Here is an 8,190-nt window from a genome sequence, read left to right on the forward strand (position 1 = left end):
ACAATTGTGAAAGTGGATTGAAAGTTCATTATTCTGCATGTGTGGATGGGGCAAGACATCCTTTCTCAGCAACTTTCCATCTTCAGAGCAAAAAACACAATTCTCCCCTGTGAATAAATTCCTTTGGGGTCAGGAATTTGTGCACACTAACCTCTGGGCCTAAATGCCTTTTATTTGTCTCCTGTCCTGTCAAAAACAATTTCCCCAGCAAAAAGAATTCTTCAGGATGATTGTGGAACACTATCGTGTTCTCTCTGTCTTTTTCTTTTCTTTGTTCAGAGTCTGGTACAACATGATTCATTACTTAATCGCGCTCTCTCTCCCTCTTTTAACTCAAACATGATTTTACTCCATGCTTGTGTAACCCCCATGTTCAGAATGGGTTGACCCAGAAAGGGGTGAAGACTCAAAGCAGCAGAAGGCTGCAAAACTCATGGAGTTTGGAGGAGACAAGGCTACCAGACTCGGACCTTGGTTTGTATAAGCCCTTAACACCTTGTTAAGGTAACTGCAATGTTGTTGGGAACTAGTGGGAAGGTAGTTGTTTATTTTTGCTATGTTGTAAATGTTGGAGCTTATTGTTTCAGGGTTTCTTTTTGTGGTTGTAATGGGTGAGAGTTCTCCTGGAAACCTTCATCATGTTGAATCCTGTTCATCAAGCCCTTGGAGTCCTCAGGAGCCAACCCACTTCAAAGAAGAATTGGACTTGGCAGTATCAGTAGACTGTAAATATAAGGACTTGAAAATGCAACCTGAACAGGACCTTGAAGTGTGATGTTAAATGTTTGATGTTATATGTTAAGTAGTAAACCATTTTGTTTTTTAAAATTTGTTGTTGCAAACTCATTCCAAGTTCTGCCCCACAGAACCCACAGATAGAGGTTACACTTGCAGGCTTTTAAAATCAGGATGCTTCAGCCTTGCTAACTGTTAATTCTGTTTTAGCCAATTGCATAGAGAGTTCACACTTGGAAAATTGACAGGATTCACACCCTTTTTGCCTCAATTCCTTCCTTTCCCCTTTACACAGAGAATTTACACTTGAAAGACTTGTGACAGATTTCATACCAACCCCTGGCGCTGATTGGAGGGGCATGAAAAATGAAGATGAGGCACTGTCTGCTTTTGCTCCATCATGGCCCATGGGATCATTGTAGGCTGTAGGTTGGGCAATGTCTACAGATGTTGGGGGTGGAGACTGAGGAGGGTAGGGCTTGGAGAGTGCAGGTATTTCACTGGAGTATAATGCCATAGAGTCCACCTTCCAAATCAGCCATTTTCTCTGCCTCCTGCTGATCCAGTGTGGTGCAGTGGTTACAAGCAGGTAGACTCTAATCTGGAGAACTGGATTTGATTATCCTCTCCTCCACATGAAGACCTTGGGTGACCTTGGGCTAGTCACAGTTCTTCAGAACCCTGAGCCCCACCTACCTGACAAAATGTCTGCTGTGGGGAGAGGAAGGAAAAGGAGCCTGTAAGCTACTTTGAGACACCTTATGATTGAGAAAAGCAGGGTATGGTATAAATTCAGACTCCTCCTTTTCTCCTAGAGGAGTAAGTAGAAGATCTCCAGTCACCACCTGGAATTTGGCAAATATTTCTTGACTTGAGGTCTTTGTTAGTCAGCCTCTTCAACCAGGACCAGCCCAGATCCTGATTACTTCATTTCTTGTTTTGTTGGTTTATTGTACTTTGGTATATTTTGTAAGTTGCTTTGGCTTCCTTTGGGGAGAAAAGTGACACATAAATTCATTCATTCATTCATTCAATTTAATAAACCGCTCTACCCCCGGAGGGCTCAAATGCAACAAATAAAATATTTTCTCATATAGACCAAAGTTCTATGGTTAAAAACTCTCTTATGTCCATTGTCACAGATTAGCAATAATTCCTGCTTCCTAGATCCTCTGCATGTCTCTGTCGATCTTCATCAAAATCTGGAAGCTCTTAGACATGTCTCGTACACGAGCGCAACAAATTTGCAAAAAAACAGAGTACGCTAGAGTTGTCAAATAAAACGTACAGGCGATCGTGCCTCTTGTATGCGTGCTTAATTAAATGTAGGTTTGTGCAGCTTTACATTCTGTGGTCCACCCACTTGTATAATTGGCTTTTAACAATCTACCCCGGAGGTGGAAAATAGCAATTAAGTAACATCAACTGGTGCAGCTTGTTGTGGGGATGGGGGGGGAGAGAATATAATAAATACAGAGATCTAAGAAGCTGGACTGAAAGAACTCATTTCAACAGAAAGTGGAGTTAAACAGCAATCTTCTAGGCACACCTGGATCTCAAACAGAGCCAGCATGCCCAGAAGGAAGAAAGACCCACATCCTGACGTTTGAAGCTTCCCAGCCTGCAAACCCGCCCACCTGTGTTCAGAAACGCAACAACATAGACAGCTGGTTTTCCCCAATAGAATCAGAGCTACTCAAGTTGTGTGCATAAATCCATGTATACTCTGTCTCAGAAAAAGATGATATTCCTCCACCACAGAACTCAGCATGCCAGACCTTCTATGGTCGTTTCCCCACTTACCATGACCTCCCTTTGCTTTCTGGCGGCGCTACTCTCAAGCGCGCCGCGTCATTTCTGAACAAGCTGTTCTGGCGGGCTTTCCCACGACCAGCGCTCTGCGAAAACGCCATCAAAAGGCGCCGTTTTGAGGAGCGCCAGGAATGACCCGCGCTGAGGGGGCGCGAGAGCGGCAGTGTCGGGGCAGCTGCGTTGTTGCCGCCCCTGTAGTGGGGAGTGCCAAGGGACCCTGCGCTACTTGGCGACAGTAGCGCGCAGCAGATGGTAAGTGGGAAAACGACCTATGTTGCAGAATGCTTTGTCCTAGTGCCCATCAGCTTGCAAAAGACAAGTATTTGCTGATCATCATTCAATGAACTATAAATGTTCTTGTATCAAAGTACCATGTTCAATAATGCACAAAATAATGGTTTTGACAAAGAGAATGTGTAAAAATGTATAATTCTCATGTTCATTCAGGACTGTATTATAAGGCAGAAGCATACAATTTTCTCCACAACTGAACCTCAAATGACTGTACTAACACCTTTATGCGAGACAGAATATAGGAACATCCATGTGGGGAGGAGCTGTGGCTCAGTGGAATGTGTTGCATTCACAAGGTCCCATGTTCAACCCCTGGTACCCAGCACCACGTGATGTGGAAGATCCTGGCCTAAGGTGCCAGTCTGAGTATACAGTAGCGGCCTTGAAGGAGCAAAGTTCTGATTCAGTATAAGTCAGCTTCATAAGTGTTTCTTCTGTATTTCTGTTGCCTTGTCAAACGCGACGCAAGTCCGTGAACGGCATCAGGGAGAGATGGAAGTGCTTTTGGAAATATCTCTCGAAGACACAGAGCCGGGGGCAGATGCTAGCTCATTGCCGACTCTAACTGAAAACATTGTCATGCTGCCTTTAAAACCAAGGCCCTTTCCACACACGCAAAATAATGCGTTTTCAAACCACTTTCACAACTGTTTGCAAGTGGACTTTGCCATTCCGCACAGCTTCAAAGAGCACTGAAAGCAGTTTGAAAGTGCATTATTCTGCATGTGCGGAATGAGCCCAAGTTACAGTTTGCAGGAAACCGGCATGGTACAAGTCTGGCAGTGGGTTTATATCCGCCCCACCCCACCCCATCCCGCACCTGAGAATTTCATACAATGTTCACCGCCTTTTTTTCCTTACAAGGGAAAACTGGTGACCTCCCCCACCCCCATGTCATAATCTCTTATTTAAAATTTGAAAGGACCACCAGGAGCCAGAAAACATTGCTTCAGAGGCTAGATCCAGTTATAAATAACTAACTGCACAAAATGCACCATCTTGAGAATCCTAAACTTGCATTTTCTTCGTTAACAGTGCCATCCTAAGCAGAATTATTTTCTTGTAAGCCCAATAGTGTAAGTTTGCTCATGATGGTACTCTGGAGCTTATCCTCCCGAGTAAGAGAAGAGTTCAAGGTTGACTAGAGATTATCTCCCATTTCTCTTGACTCATTCTCTGTATCTGCCTTGACAGCTGCCAATGTCACTCTCCTTCTTTTCTACCTATTTAGTGCATTTTTATCCCACCCTTCATCAAGGGTACTCAGGGCGGCGTATTCAGCTTCCTCCATTTTATCCTAACCATGACCCTGTAGGCAAGGTTGAGAGAGTGGCTGCTCCAAGGTCATCCAGAGAGCTTCCTCTCAGGTCCTAGTCCAGCACAGTGACGACTATACTACTGGGCCTTGGTTCCTCAGCTTTTCCCAGACCGTTCTTTGCAATCTCTAGCAGGTTGTTGTACGCTGGATCTTCGAAGCATCTCTCTAAGGAACTAGAGGTATTCTGTTTAGCTAGCATAAGCGTGAGGCCCATTCATTTCACACATGCAGAATAATCCACTTTCAAACTGCTTTCAGTGCTCTTTGAAGCTGTGCGGAATAGCAAAATCCACTTGCAAGCAGTTGTGAAAGTGGTTTGAAAATGCATTATTTTGTGTGTGCGGAAGGGGCCCCAGAAGCACTGAAAAGACACACAGCCATCAACAACCCGCTGAGAGGCTACAGGGGCAGAATCACACTGTGATAATTTTAAAGATCTTTTATTCTTTCATGGGGGGGGGGGGCGCTGAGGCACAGTGCGGCAAGCTGAAGCAGTACACTCAAAGGTCTGCTCGTGATCTGAGCTAGATCCCAACAGAAGTCAGTTTAAGATGGCCAGCTCAAGGTTAACTCAGCCTTCCATCCACCTGAACCTGGTAAAATGAGCACCCAGCTTGCTTTGGGTAAAGTGTAGACAACTAGGGAAGGCAATGGCAAACCCATACTCTGTCCAGTAAATGTCATGACCTGAAATGTCACCCCATGACCCAGTATTTTCCCAGAAGACTACCTTTACTTTTTTCTTCTTTTACTGATTGAAGCTGCTGGGACTGCAATTTCCAGGGGCAGACCCTACGGGGCAAGAGAGTTATAACCCTTGCTCATATGCTCTTTCCCTTCAAATTGCCGTCTCCAAGATGTTTTTATTTTCACTGGGGCAGCGGAATAACCACAGGCAGGGTAGGGTGCAGTTTAATCTACCACTAGTGGGCAAATCTTCCTTAGGAAGGAGGGAGTTTAACCCTGAACAAGCAGATGTTTATAAAACTATTTAGCTACCTGAAGCCAGAAGAAATGTTGACTCCTTGCAGCTGTAGTGGGGAGACCCGTGTTTCCTCCTGAAGAAATTTTCTCTTTATGACCAGTTTTCCTTTCTATACTGGAAAAAGAAGTAAAGAGAAGGAACTTTTGACACCATTCACTTATATGGGGTAAAGAAAAAGAGTACAATGAGGCAAAAATAGCTGGTGGGATGATTGTCTCCACCTCTTTGACCATTTTATTCCATTTCTGGAGTGGAAGATGGGCCTCTATCCATCTCATCCTCCTTTACGGCTATCATCCCTCTCCAGTTCTTAACAACTCTGAGAGGCAGGTGTGGCTAAGAGATGACAGCTCCAATGATACCCAGTAAGCTTCATAGCAGAGGACTTGAATCAACACCTGCCTGATTCTAGTTCTGCACACTAGTTCTACAGATTCCTGCTCTGGCCAATGGCTGGTGATCTGTGGGGTTCCATAGCATTCAATCTTACCCCCCCCCCCCAAATGCTATTTAATATCTAAGCAAAACCATTGGGAGAGGACATCAGGAAGCATGAGCTGTCATTTCACCAATGTACAGGCTCCACAAGGAGGAAAGATAATGAATAAATATTTTAAATAAATAAAATAGTTGCCCCTGTCATGGCAGAACACTTGGCTTGGAAACTCCCCATAAGCAACCATTTATGACTGATCCTGCCTTCCTTGGTAGACATTTTGCAGTGTAGAGTTGTCTATTTTATCCACGGAAATTCTAGAAGATGTGGGGGCAATGCATGGGTAGGGTGCAGTTTAAGAATGGAAGGAACCTCAGTGGGGATGTGATACAACTCTAGGATTTCAGTTTCTCCTAGACTTCATGCTAAGCCATAGCTTCAAAAGGCGGACAGTATGGGATGCCACAGAGTCTACCCTCCAAATATGCCATTTCTTCCAGTGGAATGAATCTCTGCAGTTTGGAGATCAGTCATAATTTGAGGAGAACTTACAGGCCCCATTACTGTGGTAACACTTCCTGCTATTTCTAAAAATTCTGAAGGTCTCCAAGGTCAAAGACTCTTGCAATAGGGGGATTTCCTGATTATCCAGGTACCCCAGATACCAGTCTGTAGTGGATTAGGTATCCATTATGGAGACAGTAAACAAAAAAGAGATGCAAACCTACATAATAATTTCCTTGAAGAAGACCCTGCAGGTAATGGGAAATAATCATGATGGAATTAGTCATTGCTGGATGCCAGAGCTGTAAAAAAACACTCAGCAACTATTGTCTGTCTGACTGTTAAAGAGTTAGGAAATTGGAAAGATGATGAAAAAAATGAACATTTTCATATGAGGGAAAACCTAGAAAAGATTTACTAATGGGTGAGGTGGGGGTTAAGAGATGGGTCCTTCGGAGAAAACTTTCAGAATGTCATTGTTATAACTGCCAGTGAATTTCAAATCATTATTCTGTTTTTTAAAAAAACATGAAAATCTAAACATTATGCATCCCCAAAGAAGCTTCCTTTGTGCTGCAAATGCATTCCCTGCCCCAAGGCTAGAGGGGCCCATCACAGTGCAGAGGATGCACATCCCGGCCTTCCGCCAAGACTCTCCAGAGAACTATGCAGGTATGTTTAACCACATCTCTTTTTGATAACGGTTTTATGTCCTCAAGGCAGACACTGATTCCAAACAAGTGACTTCTGAGCCTATTGGACTCCTGCCATGGTGATAAAACAACCAGTGTGCTGCCCCTGAGCATTTTGGAAGAAAGATAGGAACGTTGTAAATGTATTAATCACAATGTTTATCATTAAAGTCATCATCTTATCTAAGTTGGATTGAGGTGGGGACAGTATGACAGCCCTATTTGCTGGAATAAAAATCAACCAGTTATATACAGATACGATATCTGAATAGTACAATCTGAAGCAGGGATTACATCCTTCTGAGCCCGCGCATGGACTTTGAAAGATGTAACTCTGCTTAGGAGACCACAATAACTGCATTCTGTTCAAATAAACAATTTTCTCTTCAGAGTCAAATATGTTCTACAAGATTGCGCAGCGCTGAATGGCCAATGCTTGTGATGTCATAAACCCCACCCCTCCACCCAGAGCAACTCTGCAGCCCCTTTCCATCTGTGGATCTCATCCTCTTCTCCCCCCTCTACAATCCAAAATGCCCCCTAAAAAGCCAAACAGTGTTTCACCTGGGGAAAGACGTCTTCCAGGAACAGCTGGGGCTAGGAGGAAATTGGCAAACATCATTTCCCTTTCATCCATGGGAATCCCCCATAGGATCTAAGCCACTCTTTGAATTAGTGGTATGTACGTTTGTCATTTGCATTGCAAAGGTGTGAAAAAAACCCCGCTCACCTCATAGGCAAAAGATGCATTATGGCTCCTTTTTTAATGTTATGATTCTTCAAGGCTTCTTTCAACTCCTTGCCAGCTATTATAATGAAGTTATGGGAATACCACGATGTGCTGTGTCAAATAAAGAGATTATCATCTGCAGGCTTTTGTGCAGATTTGCTTAACAGCTCCTAATAGCTACCATCATCAGTAAATGTTCCTAAATCTTGAAAACCAGGTCACATCTTGCCTACCTGGGCTGGGATGAAATCTGGAATGTGGCCTTCTAGCAGGAGTTAACAAGTAGGAGCCTTGGGAAGCTCATGGGTTGATTATATTTTCCCAGCATGGTCAGTCTCACAGGTGCGTTTTCCACATGGGGACAGGCTTGTATAGCTTCCCCATCACTGCTGCAGCTGCCAATACAGAGCAGCGGTAATGGGGTTTCCACACAGAGGCCTCTCCCCTAATTTCATTGCACAGTTCCATACCACCGGCACCAAGGCCTTAAAAAACAACAACCTGGCAGGTTGAGTATTGTTATTATATCTGGGTATCCCATTCTCTGAATTCCCAACAGAATTTGTTGTTGTTTTTTAAAAAACAAGTTTCTATCCTCTTATGTGGTTAACATATGCCATTTCCCTTATGGCTATACTTGCATTTGAGGCTACAGGCCGCAGTGGTGTGAGCCTTTGGCACTCC

Source organism: Sphaerodactylus townsendi, linkage group LG03, assembly GCF_021028975.2.
Source record: "Sphaerodactylus townsendi isolate TG3544 linkage group LG03, MPM_Stown_v2.3, whole genome shotgun sequence".
Lineage (NCBI taxonomy): Eukaryota > Metazoa > Chordata > Lepidosauria > Squamata > Sphaerodactylidae > Sphaerodactylus > Sphaerodactylus townsendi.